The sequence below is a fragment of the Cyrtonyx montezumae genome, unplaced genomic scaffold (assembly GCF_038088225.1).
Source record: "Cyrtonyx montezumae isolate F1298 unplaced genomic scaffold, pur_monq_1.0 scaffold_9, whole genome shotgun sequence".
In the NCBI taxonomy this organism is placed as follows: domain Eukaryota; kingdom Metazoa; phylum Chordata; class Aves; order Galliformes; family Odontophoridae; genus Cyrtonyx; species Cyrtonyx montezumae.
The window spans coordinates 289943-310816 of record NW_027072100.1 but is presented as its reverse complement, the minus strand read 5'-3'; positions in this window follow the sequence as shown (position 1 = coordinate 310816).

Below are 20874 nucleotides of genomic sequence, written 5' to 3'. Positions count from 1 at the left end.
TCCTTACCCTAACCCTAACCCTAAGCCAAAACCTTACCCTAACACTAATCCAAAATATAAACATAACCCTATTAATAAAGCCAATCTTCACCTAACCCCCTTTAACACTTACTGCAATAATAAATCTTTAACCCTAAACCTTGCCTCAACCCCAACACTAACCCTAACAGTAACACTTACCCTAACCCTAAAATGCAACCATACACCTAACCCTATCCAATAACCTAAAAATTACCCTGAAACGTACTCTAAAATTAAATCTTTAAACCTAACACTAACCCTAACGCTAATCCTAATACTAACCCTAACCCCAAACCTAACACTAACCCTACCCTAACCCTAACTTTAACCCTAACAAACCTAACACAATCCTAAAGCTAGCAGTAACACCAACCCTAACCCTAACCCTAAACCAAACCAAACCCTAACATAACCCTAATGCTAACAATCACTCTAACCATACCCTAACTGTATGGGAAATGCTGAATCATGGCCTGAAACACAGATTGGTCACTTGAGGTGAGCACCGAGTCATCCATGGGGGCAGAGGTGGACGTGATATACCTGTGTGATTGGAAGTGTTGGAGCCTGGATCCACGTCTCCCAAACCCCATTTAAGGACTGACCACCTCCAGGAAAGGATCTCTTCTAGGAGATCCCTCCCACGCAGAGTCCCCTGCGAGCCTTATCCTCCTGAAGGTGAGCCATCTTCTCTTTTGTATTATTTGTATACTATTGTTATGGTTTTATGATTTTGTTGTATTATTGATATTCCACATCATGACATCGTGTGGTGTACTGGGAGTTAAGGAGTTAATGCTACAGCTCTGTGCATCGTCTATAGTTCTGGGTGGACCTGTTTCAGAACAGAAGGACTACATTCCCAAGAGGACTTTGCAATCCTTTGAATTTTTACATATTTCCGCCCAGATAAAAACTGTCTGCGGTCACGGGACTCTCTCTTCCCTTCAGGACTGGGCTCGGCAGTGGGTGTTTGTTGCAGCCATCCGCCTTCAGCGTTAGCGTAAGGCCTTCAGTTTATCGGACACTCTCTCTCTTGTTCATTTTATTTGATTCATTTGCCTCAATTCCAATTATATTATATTGTGTTATTTTTCTTTCTGATATCTTATTTACTAAATTAGTTTTCCTCCTCAGATCGTTGCCGCTGTTTTGTTCCTAGGCCCATCTCCCTTCTCCTTTTTTTCCCTTTTCCCCTTCCCCTTCCCCTTCCCCAGGGTGTGGGCCTGTGGGTCCCCTGCCTCAATTGTCATGGTACTGGGTCAAACTGTCCCGCAAACCGGTGACATTTTTGGCGCCCAACATGGGGCACTACTAGCTGCCTTAGCCAGGCAGAGACATACTTTTAGAGTGAATCTCTGTCTTTTGTTAGGAAGCTTATCTCTACTGCAGGTCCTGTACGGCAAAACATGACCTTGAAGTCCAGGCGTACTGCCAGTTCTTCTGGGATATTTGTAAAATTTTTGGGTGCTGCCACCTTGTTTGAGTAAAAGAAAAAAAATGTTTTTACTCTTTCTGTTAAAAATGCCCTTACAGGGATTGTATTGCATTGCTTTTTCCCTTTTAAAGCTCAAAATGTACTGGAACTTGGTTAAGCTTGCCATTCTGATTCATGGAATCTGGTCCCTATAAGATAAACTAAAAGCTGTGATGGAGGCACCTGCCAGATACCTGGGCACCCCGGCTAATGTAACAAACGATACCATGTTAACAAACCAAACAATATTTGAATGGGTGTCCAGGTTCTTCTCTCAGTTCCTTATGAATTTTCAAGATTACAGCTTAGGGACTATGTTAGCATTTGGGATATTAGACCTTTTGAAAGTATCTCTTATAATAGCACTTTACACCATGTGGAGGAAGCTTTTCCCGGAAACAGAGAATGTTGAATGGCAGGGAAAGTGGAGAGTTTTAGGAAATAAATTAGAAGCATGGGGTCCCCCGATGCCATGGGATTTTACTCCTGAACACTTGCAGGATCCTGAGGAGCTAGGCCTGTATCTGAGTAATGGGTGTTGCGGCTCAGAAAGATCTGAGGTGGAACAGCTTATCTGGGGCTTGGCTTATGCTTACCGAGGTATATGTACTGTTCTGGAGAGAGAGAGTGTCCAAACTGAGGCTCAGAGCAAAGAGGAAAACCTCCCAGGCACATCTGACCAGCCAAAGAAAGCACCGGTATCAAAGTCAGTTGCCCCGGTGGAAGGCCAGAAATGGAAACGTGTGTCCTCACGCCTAGAAAGCAAAGAAGAGGTGGCGAAAGAAGAGGAAGATACAGGCGAGGGGGAGGCCTCAACACCACCACCACCAAGAAAGGCAACAGAGAAAAGTGAGAGGCGTGGACATAGTGATGATGAGGATGATGAAAGAGTCAAAGTTACCACGTTTCGTCGACCCATGAAAATGTCTGAGATCCAAGGCTCAAGAAAGGAGTTTATTTGACGTCCGGATGAGAGTATTGTCACTTGGTTGCTTTGGCGTTGGGACAACGGGGCCAAAGCGTGTCCCTCGACTGTAACGAAGCTCGCCAACTAGGAAACATTGCCCGTGATCCGGCTGTCGACAGAGGGATCAGCAGGTATATGGATGGAATCGCCAGCCTCTGGCAACAGTTAGTAGCTGTGAGGGAAAGATATCCCTACAAGAGTGACCTGGCACCTAAAAGTGAAAAGATGGAGAACTATTGAGGAAGGCATCCAGTATTTGAGAGAAACGGCTGTGGTGGAAATGCTGTATGATCCCACGTTTGATCCTGAAGATCGGGACCATGATCCAGAGAAAGTAAGGAGTACACCCGAAATATGTCAGAAGCTTCCAAAAACAGCACCAGAAAGGTACGCCGGTACACTAGTGACAATGTTCAACAGATATGAGGACCAAGACAGAAAACCCCCAGTTTTTGAACAGATTCTTACACTTCAAAACTTTGAACAAAAACTTCCACCATCACATGCTTCCATTTCAGCCATATCAAGGTTAGAAGGACAGATGGGAGACGTGTTAGAGAAAGTATCCCGACTGATTGATAGGGTTGAAATGATTGCAGCTATCAGAAGCAAACGCCGTCCTGCTCGAGCAAATGACAGCACTCACTTCACTAACTTCATGTCACGCGTGGCTCTGTGGAGTTACTTACTTGAAAATGGAGAAGATATGAAGGAATGGCATCAAAAGCCCACCCCTGCACTGCGAGCACGGGTGAGAGAATTACAACACAGACCAACGACCAGTGAAGTTGTTCCTGTCACTACAGGTAACCAATAGAGGGGCCCTGCCCTCAGCCAGAGGAGGGAGAGGGATAATAGAGTGTATTGGACTGTGTGGATTCGGTGGCCTGGCACATCAGAACCACAAAAATATGAGGCACTGGTGGATACTGGTGCACAGTGTACCCTAATGCCTTCGAGTTATAAAGGGACAGAACTGATCTATATCTCTGGAGTGACTGGGGGCTCTCAGGAATTGTCTGTGTTGGAGGCAGAAATAAGCCTCACTGGTAAAGACTGGCAGAAGCATCCTATAGTGACCGGAACGGGGAGGGGGCTCCATGCATACTCGGTATAGACTATCTCAGAAGGGGGCACTTTAAGGGCTTTTGGAATAGCTGCTGTGGACACAGACAACATTAAGCAGCTATCTGTTTTACCTGGCCTGTCAGAAGATCCATCTGTTGTGGGGTTGCTACAAGTGGAGGAGCAACAGGTACCAATTGCTACAGAAATGGTGTACAGATGGCAGTACCGCACCAACAGGGATTCCTTGCTCCCCATTCATAACTTGATCCGTCAGCTAGAGAGCCAGGGAGTGATCAGCAAAACTCACTCACCTTTTAACAGCCCCATATGGCCAGTGCGTAAAGCCAGTGGAGAATGGAGGCTGACGGTAGATTACCGTGGCCTGAATGAAGTCACACCCCCACTGAGTGCTGCTGTGCCAGACATGCTACAACTCCAGTACGAACTGGAGTCACAAGCAGCCAAGTGGTATGCCACCATTGACATTGCCAATGCCTTCTTTTCAATTCCTCTGGCCACAGAATGCAGGCTGCAGTTTGCCTTCACCTGGAGGGGCGTTCAGTACACCTGGAACCGTTTGCCCCAGGGGTGGAAGCACAGTCCAACCATTTGCCATGGGTTGATCCAAACTGCATTGGAACAGGGTGGTGCTCCTGAGCATCTGCAATACATTGATGACATTGTTGTATGGGGCAATACAGCAGAGGAAGTCTTTGAGAAAGGAGAGCAGATTATCCAAATTCTCCTACGAGCTGGCTTTGCTATCAAGCAAAGCAAAGTGAAAGGGCCTGCACAAGAAATTCAGCTCCTAGGTATGAAGTGGCAAGATGGACGTCGTCACATCCCAACAGATGCGATTGACAAAATTACTGCCGTGTCTCCACCCACCAGTAAGACAGAAACCCAAGCTTTTCTGGGGGTAGTGGGCTTTTGGAGAATGCATGTTCCAAACTACAGTCTCATTGTGAGCCCTCTCTATCGGGTGACGCAGAAGAAGAATGATCTTGTATGGGGCCCTGAGCAGCAGCAGGCTTTTGAGCAAATTAAGCAGGAGATAGCCCGTGCTTTGATAGCCAGGGCCATTGCGGATGGGACAGGATGTAAAGAACATCCTCTACACTGCTGCTGGAAAGGAAGGTCCCACTTGGAGTTTGTGGCAAAAAGCTCCTGGAAAGACCCGAGGCCGACCCCTCGGATTCTGGAGTCGGGCCTACAGGTGGTCTGAGGAGCGCTACACTCCAACTGAGAAGGAGATCTTAGCCACGTACGAGGGGGTTCGAGCTGCTTCCGAAGTAATCGGTACTGAAATGCAGCTCCTCCTGGCACCTCGACTGCCAGTGCTGAGCTGGATGTTCAAAGGGACAGCTCCCTCTACCCATCGTGCTACTGATGCCACTTGGAGTAAATGGACTGCACTGATTACACAAGCGAGCTCGGATGGGGAACCTCAACCGTCCAGGAATCCTGGAGGTGATCATGGACTGGCCTGAAGCTAAGAAGTTTGGAACAATGCCAGCAGAGGAGGTGTCACGTGCTAAAGAAGCCCCACCATATAATGAACTACCAGACAACAAAAAGAGATATGCCCTGTTCGCAGATGGATCATGTTGCATTGTGGGTAAGCACCGCAGATGGAAATCTGCTGTGTGGAGCCCCACACGACAAGTTGCAGAGGCCACTGAAGGAGAAGGAGAATCAAGTCAATTTGCAGAGGTAAAGGCTGTCCAGATGGCCTTAGATATTGCTGAATGAGAGAGGTGGCCAGTGCTTTATCTTTACACTGACTCATGGATGGTGGCAAATGCTTTATGGGGGTGGGTACAGCATTTTGTGGGAACAAAATGGTTGGCAACGGAGGGGTAAACCTATTTGGGCTGCTGAACTGTGGAGAAACATTGCTGCCCGAATAAAGAATATGGTTGTAAAGATGCGCCACGTAGATGCTCATGTTCCTAAGAGCCAGGCAACTGAAGAACAACAAAATAACCATCAGGTAGATCGAGCTGCCAAAGTTAAGGTGGCTCAAGTAGACTTGGACTGGCAACACAAGAGTGAATTATTTCTAGCTCGGTGGGCCCATGAGACCTCGGGCCATCAAGGAAGAGATGCAACATATAGGTGGGCTAGAGACCGAGGGGTGGACTTAACTATGGATGCCATTGCACCAGGTTATCCATGACTGTGATACATGCGCCACAATTAAACAAGCCAAGAGGATGAAACCTCTTTGGGAGGAAGGACGATGGCAAAAGTATAAATATGGGGAGGCCTGGCAGGTTGCCTTTGCGTTATGTGCTCACCATGGTGGAGGCAACTACTGGGTGGCTTGAAACATATGCAGTACCCCATGCTACCGCCCGAAACACCATCTTAGGGCTCGAGAAACAAATCCTATGGTGACATGGCACTCCAGAAAGAATTGAGTCCGATAATGGAACTCATTTCAAAAAATTCTCTTGTAAATACTTGGGCCAAAGCTCATGGCATCGAGTGGATTTATCATATCCCCTATCATGCACCAGCTTCTGGTAAAATTGAAAGGTACAATGGGTTGTTAAAAACAATGTTGAAAGCAATGGGTGGCGGGACATTTAAGCACTGGGAGAAGAATTTGTCAGAAGCCACCTGGTTGGTCAACACCAGAGGATCCATCAGTCGCGATGGTCCTGCCCAATCCAGCTCTCTACCTACTGTAGAGGGAGATAAGGTCCCTGTAGTACATGTGAAGAACTTGTCGGGAAAAGCGGTTTGGGTTCTTCCAGCTTCTGGAGAGGGCAAAACTCTCCGTGGGACTGTTTTTGCTCAGGGACCTGGGTCTACTTGGTGGGTGAAACAGAAGAATGGGGATGTTCAGTGTTTTTACCACAAGGGAATTTGATGTGGGGAGAGTGCCCTCAGTAATTCTATTAGCATGTATATATGTATATACGTATGTTGTATGTGTTTGTATTTAATGCTTGTGAATCATTGTTTCTTTATGTATATATATATATTAAGCATGATGAAATGATGTTGAATAAGGGGTGGAATGTTATGGTTTTATGATTTTTGTTGTATTACTGATATTCCACATCATGACATCGTGTGGTGTATTGGGAGTTAAGGAGTTAATGCTCCACCTCTGTGGATCGTCGATAGTTCTGGGTGTACCTGTTTCAGAAGAGAACTACATTCCCCAGAGGACTTTGCGATGCTTTGCATTTTTACATATTTCCGCCCAGAGGGAAAGATAAAAACTGTCTGCGGTCACGGGACTCTCTCTTCCCTTCAGGACCGAGCTCGGCAGTGGGTGTTTGATGCAGCCGTCCGCCTTCAGCGTTAGCGTAAGGCCTTCGGTTTATCGGACACTCTCTCTTGTTCATTTTATTTGATTCATTTGCCTCAATTCCAATTATATTATATTATATTGTGTTATTTTTCTTTCTGATATCTTATTTACTAAATTAGCTTTCCTCCTCAGATCGTTGCGGCTGTTTTGTTCCTAGGCACATCTCCCTTCTCCTTTTTTTCCCTTTTCCCCTTCCCCTCCCCTGCCTCAATTGTCACGGTACCGGGTCAAACTGTCCCGCAAACCAGTGACAACTACCTATAGAACAACTCAAAATATACCATCATCTATACTACTTCTTTGTGAAGTACCATCCTTTGGAGTTATTTACCCCACACTAACACTAACCCTAACTCAAGTCCTAACCCTAACAATTATTGTAAATCTAAATCTATAAACCTAACAATAACACAAACCCTAACTCTAAACCTAACCTTAACCCTAAAAATAACCTAACCATTCCCTAACCCTAAATTTAACCGTTCCCTAACCCTAACAGTAACCCTAACCGTAGGGTTCTAAACCCTACCCTAACACTATCCCAAACCCAAACCAAACCCAAAACTTAACCCTAACCCTAAAACTAACTCAAGCCCTAACCCTAACTGTAACACTAAACATAATCCTAATCCTAACCCTACCCTACTCCTAACCTAAACGTTAACACTAACCGTAACCCTAACCCTAACCGCAACCCTAACCCTAAACTTATACCTAATCCAAAACCTTACACTAAGACTAATCCAAAATCAAAACGTAACCATATTACTAAAGCGAATCTTCACCTAACCCGCTGAAATTACCTATATCCTTCCCTAACACTTACTGTAAGACTAAATCTTTAACCCTAAACCTTACTCTAAACCTAACACTAATTCTAAAGCTATCACATACCCTAACCCTAACCCTAAATCCAATCATAGACTATCCAGTAACCTAAAATATACCCTAACACTTACTGTAAAACTAAAGCTTTAAACTTAAGCTTAAACCTAAGCCTAACCCTTACCCTCACATTAACCCTAAATCTTAGCCTAACCCTAACCCAAAACTTAACACTAACATAACCCTAACAGTAACACCAACCCAAACCCTAACCCCAAACCTAACCCTGAACATAACCCTAACCGTAACCCTAAGCCTAACCCTACCCTAACTGTATGGGAACTGCTGAATCACGGCCTGACTCATACCCTAACACTTACTGTAAAACTAAATATTTATACTTATCCTTAAACCTATCCCTCACCTTATCCCTCACCCTTATCCCTCACCCTAACCCTAAATCTTAGTCTAACCCTAACCATATAACTTAACCCTATCCCTAACACTAACCCCAACCCTAATCTGTACCCTAACCCTAACCCTAAGCCAAAACCTTACCTTAATACAAAATCAAACATAACCCTTCTACCAAAGCCAGTCTTCACCAAACCCGCTGAAATTACCTAAATCCTTCCCTAACACTTACTGTAAGACTAACACCAACACCAACAAGACAAACACCAACACCAACCCCAAACAAACGCGTAATCCCTATCCCTAACCCTAACCTTAACCCATAACCTTACCATTATCCTAACCATAACCCTAACCCTTACCAAAACCCCAAACACAACCCCAACCCTAAAACCTAACCCAAACGTAACCCTAACACTAAACCTAAACCTAACCCTAACCCTAAACCTAATCTATGACCCTAAACCTGAAGACTTACCCTAACCCTTAGCCTGACCCTAACCCTAATCCTGACCCAAAACCAAACTCTAACCCAAATCCTAACCCTAACCCTAACACTAAACCTAACCTTATCCTTAACATTAACACTAACCCCAATCTCTACCGGAACCTTAACCGAAACCCATACCCGTAACTCCTAACCCTAACCTTAACCTTAACACTAACCCTTCCCCAAAAGCAGCCACAAGCACTAACCCTAACCCTAAACCTAACCCTAACCATACCCATAAACCAAACTCTAACCCTAAACCCTTTCAAATCTTTTCAAATAATCAGGTCCGAATGGAGTGCAAAAGTCTGGCTGTAATCGCTCCTAACTGTGGATTAGGCTTGAAAAAATTTGTGTCTCCTACAGTTCATTAGGCTAATCAGTCGGCTGCCTTGCGCTGTAAAGCGGCTTATCTCCACTGCCAGCTGAGGTCTGATTCAAACATTACGCAGTTTACTCTTATATCAGACTTTGTTCATGGTGTATATAGAAAAGATGGAATGCCCCCTATGTTAGCCAGGGGGGAGTTCTGTTCCCGGCAGGCTCAGCAAGCATTCGCAGAGAATGATAGCATCAGACCTTCATTTCAGTACACATTTGCACATTTTTTCTTTAACATGTTTTGATGACATTTTATATTCCTAAGAAACAAAACTTCTCTCAATTTTTCCTTTTCATACAAACGGACATTATTGATTCCTTTCCCAAAACTGTATGCTGTTCTGATCTTACCAGTGTAGAGGCGAAATTTGAGTGAAGCTGGCTCCTCTCGCAGATTCTGGTGTCTGTCGAACCGGACCTAATATGTCCTAACAAACTTCATCACCGGAGCATCGCAGATTAGCATTTACGAAACTGAGCCGAATCGGACACGAACGACAAACTCGAATAGCTCTTAACCGCGGATTCCTCTTGAAACACATCAATCGCGGTTTCTGCAGCTTGATCCGCTGAAGAAAGACGCGTTTCAGCCTGCTGCCGTTCACTGAAGAGCGGCTTTAAAACGTAGCCTGCTGCGGTCTGTTTCCAACATAAAAGAGATTACCCTTTTGACAGACTCCGTTCCTGGCGTTGTCGATAGAGATGGGGAGGACCCCGGTTTTAAGCTGGGGGAAAGATTCTGTTCCCTTTCTGCTCGGCTACGGTCGGCAATATATGTCTGCAACAGACGATCTTTTCCGTCCACGTATTCATACTTTTTTTTTGAATTTTCTTGATGTCTTTTTCTTTCACCACTGAATCATCGCATCTCCCCGTTTATTTTTCTATCACAGAGACTTTACTTATTCCTTTTCTGAAATTGTATGCTGTTCTGATCTTACCAGTGTAGAGGCGAAATTTGAGTGAAGTTGGCTCCTCTCGCAGATTCTGGTGTCTGTCGAACAGGACCGAATATTTCCCAACAAACTTCATCACCGGAGTATCGCAGATTAGCATTTACGAAACTGAGCCGAATCGGACACGAACGACAAACTCGAATCGCTCTTAAACGCGGATTCCTCTTGAAACACATCAATAGCGGTATCTGCAGCTTGATCCGCTGAAGAAAGACGCGTTTCAGCTTGCTGCCGTTCACTGAATAGCGGCTTTAAAACGTAGCCTGCTGCGGTCTGTTTCCAACATAAAAGTGATTACCCTTTTGACAGACTCCGTTCCTGGCGTTGTCGATAGAGATGGGGAGGATCCCGGTTTTAAGCTGAAAGAAGGATTCTTTTCCCTTTTTGCTCTAATAGGGTCGGCAATATATGTCTGCAACAGACTATCTTTTCCATCCACGTATTCATACTTTTTAACTGAATTTTCTTGATGTCTTTTTCTTTCACCACTGAATCATCGTATCTCCCCGTTTATTTTTCTGTCACAGAGACTTTACTGATTCCTTTTCTGAAATTGTATGCTGTTCTGATCTTACCAGTGTAGAGGCGAAATTTGAGTGAAGCTGGCTCCTCTCGCAGATTCTGGTGTCTGTCGAACCGGACCGAATATTTCCCAACAAACTTCATCACCGGAGCATCGCAGATTAGCATTTACGAAACTGAGCCGAATCGGCGACGAACGACAAACTCGAATAGCTCTTAACCGCGGGTTCCTCTTGAAACACATCAATCGCGGTTTCTGCAGCTTGATCCGCTGAAGAAAGACGCTTTTCAGCCTGCTGCCGTTCACTGAAGAGCGGCTTTAAAACGTAGCCTGTTTCCAACATAAAAGTGATTACCCTTTTGACAGACTAAGTTCCTGGCGTTGTCGATAGAGATGGGGAGGATCCCGGTTTAAAGCTGAGGGAAGGATTCTGTTCCCTTTTTGCTCTGATACGGTCGGCAATATATGTCTGCAACAGACGATCTTTTCCGTCCACGTATTCATACTTTTTTTTTGAATTTTCGTGATGTCTTTTTCTTTCACCACTGAATCATCGCATCTCCCCGTTTATTTTTCTGTCACAGAGACTTTACTTATTCCTTTTCTGAAATTGTATGCTGTTCTGATCTTACCAGTGTAGAGGCGAAATTTGAGTGAAGCTGGCTCCTCTCGCAGATTCTGGTGTCTTTCCAAGCGGACCGAATATTTCCCAACAAACTTCATCACCGGAGCATCGCAGATTAGCATTTACGAAACCGAGCCGAATCGGCAACGAACGACAAACTCGAATCGCTCTTAAACGCGGATTCCTCTTGATTCACATCAATCGCGGTATCTGCAGCTTGATCCGCTGAAGAAAGACGCGTTTCAGCCTGCTGCCGTTCACTGAAGAGCGGCTTTAAAACGTAGCCTGTTTCCAACATAAAAGTGATTACCCTTTTGACAGACTCCGTTCCTGGCGTTGTCGATAGAGATGGGGAGGATCCCGGTTTTAAGCTGAGGGAAGGATTCTTTTCCCTTTTTGCTCTGATACGGTCGGCAATATATGTCTGCATCAGACGATCTTTTCCATCCACGTATTCATACTTTTTAACTGAATTTTCTTGATGTCTTTTTCTTTCACCACTGAATCATCGCATCTCCCCGTTTATTTTTCTGTCACAGAGACTTTACTTATTCCTTTTCTGAAATTGTATGCTGTTCTGATCTTACCAGTGTAGAGGCGAAATTTGAGTGAAGCTGGCTCCTCTCGCAGATTCTGGTGTCTGTCGAACAGGACCGAATATTTCCCAACAAACTTCATCACCGGAGCATCGCAGATTAGCATTTACGAAACTGAGCCGAATCGGACACGAACGACAAACTCGAATCGCTCTTAACCGCCGATTCCTCTTGAAACACCATAATCGCGATTTCTGCAGCTTGATCCGCTGAAGAAAGACGCGTTTCAGCTTGCTGCCGTTCACTGAATAGCGGCTTTAAAACGTAGCCTGCTGCGGTCTGTTTCCAACATAAAAGTGATTACCCTTTTGACAGACTCCGTTCCTGGCGTTGTCGATAGAGATGGGGAGGATCCCGGTTTTAAGCTGAGGGAAGGATTCTTTTCCCTTTTTGCTCTGATACGGTCGGCAATATATGTCTGCAACAGACGATCTTTTCCATCCACGTATTCATACTTTTTAACTGAATTTTCTTGATGTCTTTTTCTTTCACCACTGAATCATCGCATCTCCCCGTTTATTTTTCTGTCACAGAGACTTTACTGATTCCTTTTCTGAAATTGTATGCTGTTCTGATCTTACCAGTGTAGAGGCGAAATTTGAGTGAAGCTGGCTCCTCTCGCAGATTCTGGTGTCTGTCGAACAGGACCGAATATTTCCCAACAAACTTCATCACCGGAGCATCGCAGATTAGCATTTACGAAACTGAGCCGAATCGGACACGAACGACAAACTCGAATCGCTCTTAACCGCGGATTCCTCTTGAAACACCTCAATCGCGATTTCTGCAGCTTGATCCGCTGAAGAAAGACGCGTTTCAGCTTGCTGCCGTTCACTGAATAGCGGCTTTAAAACGTAGCCTGCTGCGGTCTGTTTCCAACATAAAAGTGATTACCCTTTTGACAGACTCCGTTCCTGGCGTTGTCGATAGAGATGGGGAGGACCTCGGTTTTAAGCTGGGGGAAAGATTCTGTTCCCTTTCTGCTCTGCTAAGGTCCGAAATATATGTCTGCAACAGACGATCTTTTCCGTCCACGTATTCATACTTTTTTTTTTAATTTTCTTGATGTCTTTTTCTTTCACCACTGAATCATCGTATCTCCCCGTTTATTTTTCTGTCACACATAGGTTACTGATTCCCTTCCTGAAAATGTATGCTGTTCTGATCTTATCAGTGTAGAGGCGAAATTTGAGTGAAGCTGGCTCCTCTCGCAGATTCTGGTGTCTGTCGAACAGGACCGAATATTTCCCAACAAACTTCATCACCGGAGCATCGCAGATTAGCATTTACGAAGCTGGCTCCTCTCGCAGATTCTGGTGTCTGTCTAACAGGACCGAATATTTCCCAACAAACTTCATCACCGGAGTATCGCAGATTAGCATTTACGAAACTGAGCCGAATCGGCAACGAACGACAAACTCGAATCGCTCTTAAACGCGGATTCCTCTTGAAACACATCAATCGCGGTTTCTGCAGCTTGATCCGCTGAAGAAAGACGCGTTTCAGCCTGCTGCCGTTCACTGAAGAGCGGCTTTAAAACGCAGTTTGCTGCGGTCTGTTTCCAACATAAAAGTGATTACCCTTTTGACAGACTCCGTTCCTGGCGTTGTCGATAGAGATGGGGAGGATCCCGGTTTTAAGCTGAGGGAAGGATTCTTTTCCCTTTTTGCTCTAATAAGGTCGGCAATATATGTCTGCAACAGACGATCTTTTCCGTCCACGTATTCATACTTTTTTTTTGAATTTTCTTGATGTCTTTTTCTTTCACCACTGAATCATCGCATCTCCCCGTTTATTTTTCTATCACAGAGACTTTACTTATTCCTTTTCTGAAATTGTATGCTGTTCTGATCTTACCAGTGTAGAGGCGAAATTTGAGTGAAGTTGGCTCCTCTCGCAGATTCTGGTGTCTGTCGAACAGGACCGAATATTTCCCAACAAACTTCATCACCGGAGTATCGCAGATTAGCATTTACGAAACTGAGCCGAATCGGACACGAACGACAAACTCGAATCGCTCTTAAACGCGGATTCCTCTTGAAACACATCAATCGCGGTATCTGCAGCTTGATCCGCTGAAGAAAGACGCGTTTCAGCCTGCTGCCGTTCACTGAAGAGCGGCTTTAAAACGCAGTTTGCTGCGGTCTGTTTCCAACATAAAAGTGATTACCCTTTTGACAGACTCCGTTCCTGGCGTTGTCGATAGAGATGGGGAGGATCCCGGTTTTAAGCTGAGGGAAGGATTCTTTTCCCTTTTTGCTCTAATAGGGTCGGCAATATATGTCTGCAACAGACTATCTTTTCCATCCACGTATTCATACTTTTTAACTGAATTTTCTTGATGTCTTTTTCTTTCACCACTGAATCATCGCATCTCCCCGTTTATTTTTCTGTCACACAGACGTTACTGATTCCTTTTCTGAAATTGTATGCTGTTCTGATCTTACCAGTGTAGAGGCGAAATTTGAGTGAAGCTGGCTCCTCTCGCAGATTCTGGTGTCTGTCGAACAGGACCGAATATTTCCCAACAAACTTCATCACCGGATCATCGCAGATTAGCATTTACTAATCTGAGCCGAATCGGCAACGAACGACAAACTCGAACTGTTCTTATCCTCAGATTCCGCTAGAAACCCAATAAAAGTGTTTTCTGCCGCTTTAGACGCGGAATAAATTTGGGAATCAGCCGGCTGCCATGCACTGAAGATTCGCTTTAAAACTCAGCCTGCTGCGTTCTGAGACCAACATAATAGTGATTACCCTTATGCAGTCTTTTTTACATTCTGAGGAATTTAAAAGATCATCATGAAATATTAAATGAAAACTATGAAAATGGGTACTGAAATGAAGGTCTGATGCTATCATTATTTGCAAACGTTTTATCGTTTCGGTTAGGATAAGAATAAAGTTATGTGTTAAGGTTAGGGTTAGAGATTGGTGTTAGGCGGTTGTTAGGGGTTGGGGTTTGTTTTTGGTGTTGCGGTTGTTTATATAGGATATGGTTTCGGGATAGGTTAGTTTTAGGATTAGGGTCAGAGTGAGGTTTAAGTTTTGGGTTTGATCTGGGTTTAGGATAGGTTTAGGGTTTGGCTTTTGGTTACTGTTAGGGTTAGGGTCGGGTTAGGGTTAGGGTAGTGTTAGGGTTAGTTTTAGGGTTAAGGTTAGGGTTTGTGTTAGCGTTAAGTTTAGGTTTCGGGTTAGTGTTAGGTATATAGTTTTAGATTTAAAGTAATTGTTAGGGTTAGGGTTAGGGCTTGAGTTAGGGTTAGGGTTAGTGTGGGGTATATATTCCCAAGGACGGTTCTTCACAAAGAAGTATTATAGAGGACGTTGAGTTGTTCTATATAGATAGTATACAAATAATACAAAAAAGAAGATGGCTCACCTTCAGGATTGTTGTAGGTGTGAAGAACAAAACACACCAATCGTTACCAACAGGAAAAAATTTATTGAGCAAGCAAGAAAAGAGAAAAACAGCCCTGGCAGCCAGGAGTCTCTGCTCCACCAGAGGTGCGCAACGGGGGCCTCCCGATCAAACTTTTTATAGTCTCTTATATCTGCATTTATGTTTATCATTCCCATCCTGGGCTGCGCTTGCTGTTATGTGGTGGTCGTTCTCTGCCACCTGGTGGTTTAAATGAAAAGGGCCATAGGCCTCTTCAGCTTTGATCAAACGTGCTTAAGAGGAGATTTTCACTTATTTTTCTTTTTTCAGTTTCTTAGAAGGTCACTGCTATTTGTTGTTCATTGTCCAGTCGTTAGAACTAAGCACTGTGACTCCAATTTGCACAAAGTCCAAAGTTCATAGACAAAACATTTATACATCTATTTTGAGACTTCTACAAACTACATAGTTTTCAGAAAGCAAAACACTGAAAAACACTGACTCATCTGTCTCGAGTCGGTTTGATTTACAAATACAGGACTCATTTTTGTATCAATCCCCCCTTTTCTTTTTTCTCATTTTGTTCATCAAACCATATCACTGCATTTTGATGTAAAATATGTTCTTTTTCTTTCAATTGTTCCAGCAGTTTTACAGTGCTGCAATTATCTTATTCAGTATTTTTGGTGTACTCATTTTCCAGAATGAATATTTTCAAGTTCTTTCTTAGCCCCCCCCCCCCTTTTTTTTTTCTTTTTTTTTAATATATATATGTTTGTTTTTTTCCATGTCCAATCTGAATCAAGTGAGAACGTACTGAATCCAGTGAGCACTTACAATCTGAATTCAGTGAGCACTTTCAGTATAGCTTCGTGAGGCCTTCCAGATTAGGAGGCAAAGGTCAAGGTGATTTCACCTCGGAGGTCATTCTCATAGCCCCACCGCTGTACGCCTCTGCCTCCCTCGCCTACTCTTTTGCTTAGAGCAGCGGGGTGTATGATCTTGGCAGCAGTCGTATTCTTCAGGGGAACCTCCTTTTTCCTTGCCTTATATGTCTCCCCATTCTCTATCTATAATTCCTTCTTTAATTTTAGCCTCTTGATTGCTCACAAAATTATCTCCCGATTATCTTGAAAGATATTCATAGGAAGAGTGAGTTCATAAATATTCATCATATAGAATGCACAATACATATACAATATACTTATAAAGCATGCGATGAAATGACTGAGTTATCTTATCTGCTAAAGGAAAAACAACAGTTTTACATTTTCCTTAGAATGATTTTTAGATCATCCAAAGTCTTGGACACCTTCCACTGGGGTTCTGTGTCATGGATTGATCCTTTCACTCAGCTCGCATGTGTCCATCCATGCTCAGCTGTCCGGATCGCTGTTTCTGTTGTTAATAAAAGAAGAAAAGGTTCCTCCCATCGAGGAGTTAGAGACGACTCTTTCCATGTTTTAATTAAAACCTTATCTCCTGGACTGATTTGGTGTATTGCCATATCTAGTGGTGGCTGTTGTACCATCAGTCCTTTCTTTCTCTTGTACAGTAAAGCTTTTAGCCTCTTTTTTTTTTTTTTTTTTCAGGGACTATCAGCTTGTATTTCCTTTAGGATCAATAAGGCCGCTAAATTATTTCTCCTTATTTGATTCAACATGTACTACTGCGATTTTCTCTGGTTCTTTTATTGCCCTTAGTTTGTCTTTTTAATGACTTGTGAATTAACCCTTTCCCGTGTGGGTTTACTGATCCTCTTTACTCCCATATTTTCCAAAGATATGGACTGCCCCATACGCATATATGGAATTTGTATAGATGGTTCCAATTTTCCTTTTAATGTCTGTAGGGCTCTAAGGACTGCATATAATTCACAGGCCTGCGCTGACCACAAAGTCCTTAGTTCAGTGAAGGCCTTTTATCCCTCATTTCTCAGATGTTTTTTCCTTTTTTCTTTGTGTGACATGTCTGGCCCAACAGATAAGCCAGCAGTGGATGTCACCTTCATTGCCGTGCAGGAGCATTGTGTTTGTGTTCATTGCCATGCTGGAGCATTGTCTTTGTGGTGGTCAGCTTCTCCAAGCTGTACTCCCACGGAAAAGACTATTTGCACCTATTTCTGCTTATCTTTACAACCATAAGCAGAGACAATGGCACCATAACCGGCAGTGATCAGTCAGAGTCTTGTCACCAGAAAAGGCCTTACGAAGCAAACTTTGAAACAAAGGAAAACAGTTTCTGTCTTTTACACTTACTACTATAATTCTCGATCCACTGCCGACAATATCCTAGCAACCCTAAGATCTGCCTCACCTGCCTCTTACTTCTTGGGGCCTTTAAAAATAAAATCCCATTTACTCATTCTGGATCTAATTTCTTATTGCCCTTGCTTAACCAATGTCCCAGATATCTCACTTCTTCTTCTGTAAATTGTAACTTTGCCTTTGAAACTTTCAACTCTTTTGAACCTAAGAAATTTAATAGTTTAATGCTCTCCTGTCTAACCGCCTCCTCATCTGTTCCAGCTAATAGTAAGTTATCTATGTATTGTACTAAGGTCACCTGTGGGTTTGATTCATAAGTTTTTAATACCTGCTAAAGGGCTTGCCCAAACAAGTTAGGGGATTCTGTGAATCCCTGTGGAATTACTGTCCATCTAAGTTGTTGTTTTCTATGCAGTGTTTGGATCTTCCCACTCAAAGGCGAAGTAATCTCTACATTCTACCTTCAGGGGGCAGGTCCAAAAAGCATCTTTTAAATCAATCACACTATACCATTTAAATTCTGGTTTTAATTGACTAAGCAAGGTATAGGGGTTTGCCACTACTGGGAAATGAGTTACTGTTTTCTTGTTAATTTCTCTTAAATCATGGACCAATCTGTATGTGCCATCAGGTTTCTTTACAGGGAGTATAGGAGTATTATAGAAAGACATACAGGGTTCTAATAGCCCTTTAGATATTAATCTCTCAATTTCAGGTTGTAGCCCTAATTTACCTTCCTGTGAAATTGGGTATTGTTTTATCCTAACCGGGATCTCTTGTTCCTTTATAGTCACTTCATACGGTTCTATGTCTAATTTCCCTACTGATTCTGGAGTATACCAAACTTCTGGGTTAATTCTAGCCTCATCTTCTATCGTTAGAGTACATAGATTAACAATTAATTCTCTATCTTTTACTTCCAAATTTATTCTTAACTCCACAATTAAATCTCTCCCTAGCAAATTATATTCTGCTTCAGGTACCAATAAAAAGACTCAGTTCCATAGGTGCTAGGTAATTCTATTTCTACCTGCTTTATAACAGGTACCATAAAAGGTTCCCTTTTGCTCCGATTACTAGTAGCTTTTCCAAGGATACAGAACATCCTCGAGGTAAATATTGAACAGTTGATCTTTCTGCACCAGGGTCTACCAAAAATTCCACTTCCTGACTCTGAGGACTCAATTTCAATTTCGTCATGGGCTCTTTTCTTTCCCGGGTCCCCAGCACATAAAACCCCTTACCCCCTCAGTCCTTCTTAAACATTCTCTCATCCTGAATTCTCTTTCTACAGTCTTTCTTCACGTGTCCCTTTTTCTGACAGTAGAAGCATTCTACTGTCCTTATATCTCTGGGTCTCATCTGGTTAGGTTAAAGCGCGTTCTCTGCCCGAGGAATATTCCCTCTTTTCCTTTTACCACGGCTATCAGAATTCTTTGCTTGCTTCTTCTGAGTCTCCTCCTCTCTCCGTACGTATACTTTCTCAGCCTCTCTTAGTAATTCATCTAATCCTCTCTCCTGCCAATCCCCCAATTTCTCTAGTTTCCTTTGAATATTCAGGACCTAGCTACAAACTGCGTTTTCAGGAGAGCTTGCCCCGGGGGGGGGGGGGGGGGTAGCAGGATCTAATCCTGAATATAACTAACTTTTTTGGGTAATCTCTCTAACCACTCAGTAGGAGTTTCATCTTTTTTTTTTTACTCGCTAGAAGCCTTATCAACATTCTGTCACCGAAGGACAGATTCTCTATTCTCTTTAATAATAATAACTCGTAAATCTGCCATGTGAGTGATGTTCCTGGTTCTGATTATCCCAATTGGGCCGCTGTAAAGGCCGCTTTATATCTGCTCCTGGACCAGCCTGGTGTTGCTGATCCCAAATTCGCATAACCTGCCTTCCTGATCATACCCCTCTTCTGCTGTAAATAGTACTCCCAAAATTGCCTTTATTTCATCTCAGGTATAAAGAGTGGGACCTAAAAATTGATCTAGCCTCTCGGAGATCCCTAAAGGATCCTTTATCAAATTCCCCATTTCCTTTTACAGGTATTTCTCTTAAAGGGAGAAGGTTTCTTCCTTGACCCCTCTCCTGCCTAGTTTGCCTTCTAGTGATCCTTTTCCTAGGGAGGTCTAGGGGTTCAGGTTCGTCTCCTGAGTCAGATTCAGCTTGCTCCGGAGGAGTTGCTGGATTCTGTTCAGGGAGAGCATAATGGCGGGGGGGGGGGGGGGGAGGGGGAGGGGGGGGGAGATAGTGTATCATTCACATAAGTATTTAGAGCCTGGCAGATTCGATCCTCAAAGGACCCAAATACTGTTCAGAACAGCTGATCTGCCCCTATCTGCTTTCCTCCCCATATCCCTATACAATAATTTACCATTTTACCTTACTCTTCCCTCGTCTAGAGGGAGAATCGCCCCAGTGTTGTAACATAAACCTAGGGGACTTTCTAGTGGTATGTCTGGTAGCTTCACCTGCAAGCCACCCATGGGTTCAGAGGGCTTACTCTGCCTCTGTCCCATCTTCCGGATCACTCACACCTGGTGATTGAGATGAAAAGGGCTGTAGGCCTCTTCAGCTTCGATCATGTGCACTTAAGAGGAGATTTTCACTTATTTTTCTTTTTTCAGTTCCTTAGAAGGTCACTGCTACCAGTTGTTCTTTGTCCAGTTGTTAGAACTAAGCACTGTGGCTCCAATTTGCACAAATTCCAAAGTTCATAGACAAAACATTTATACATCTATTTTGAGACTTCTACAAACTACATAGTTTTCAGAAATCAAAACACTGAAAAAACACTGACACATCAGTCTTGAGACAGTACGATTAACAAATACAGCACTCATTTTTATCACAAGGATGATAAGGCTCACAGGGGACTCCACGTGGGAGGGATCTCTGAGAAGAGATCCTTTCCCGGCGGTGGTCAGTACTTAAATGACGTTTGGGAGAGGTGGAGCCAGGCTCCCCCCCTTCCAGTCACACAGGTATATCACCTCCACCTGAGCCCCCATGGCTTACTCGGAGCTCGCCTCAGGTGACCAAACAGTGTTTCAGGCCGTGATTCAGCAGTTCCCATATAGTTACGGTAGGGTTAGGGTTATGGTTAGGGTTTTTGTTAGGGTTAGGATTTTGTTATGTTTGCGGTTAGGGTTGGGGTTACTGTTATGGTTAGGTTAGGGTTAAGGTTAGGGTTTGGGTAGGGTTAAGGTTAGGTTTGTGGTTAGGGTTAGTGTTAGCATTAGTTTTAGGGTTAGTGTTAGGTTTAAAGATTTAGATTTACAGTAAGTTTTAGGGTAAGTTTTAGGTTATTGGATAGGGTTAGGTTTAAGATGTTTTTAGGGATAGGGTTAGGGTGTTAGGGTTAGGGCAATGGTTAGGATTAAAGATTTAGTCTTACAGTAAGTGTTAGGGAAGGATTTAGGTAATTTCATCGGGTTTGGTGAAGATAGGATTTAGTAATAGAGTTATGTTTAGATTTTAGATTTGTGTTAGTGTAAGGTTTTGGCTTAGGGTTATAGTTAGGGTGCAAATTAGGGTTGGGGTTAATGTTA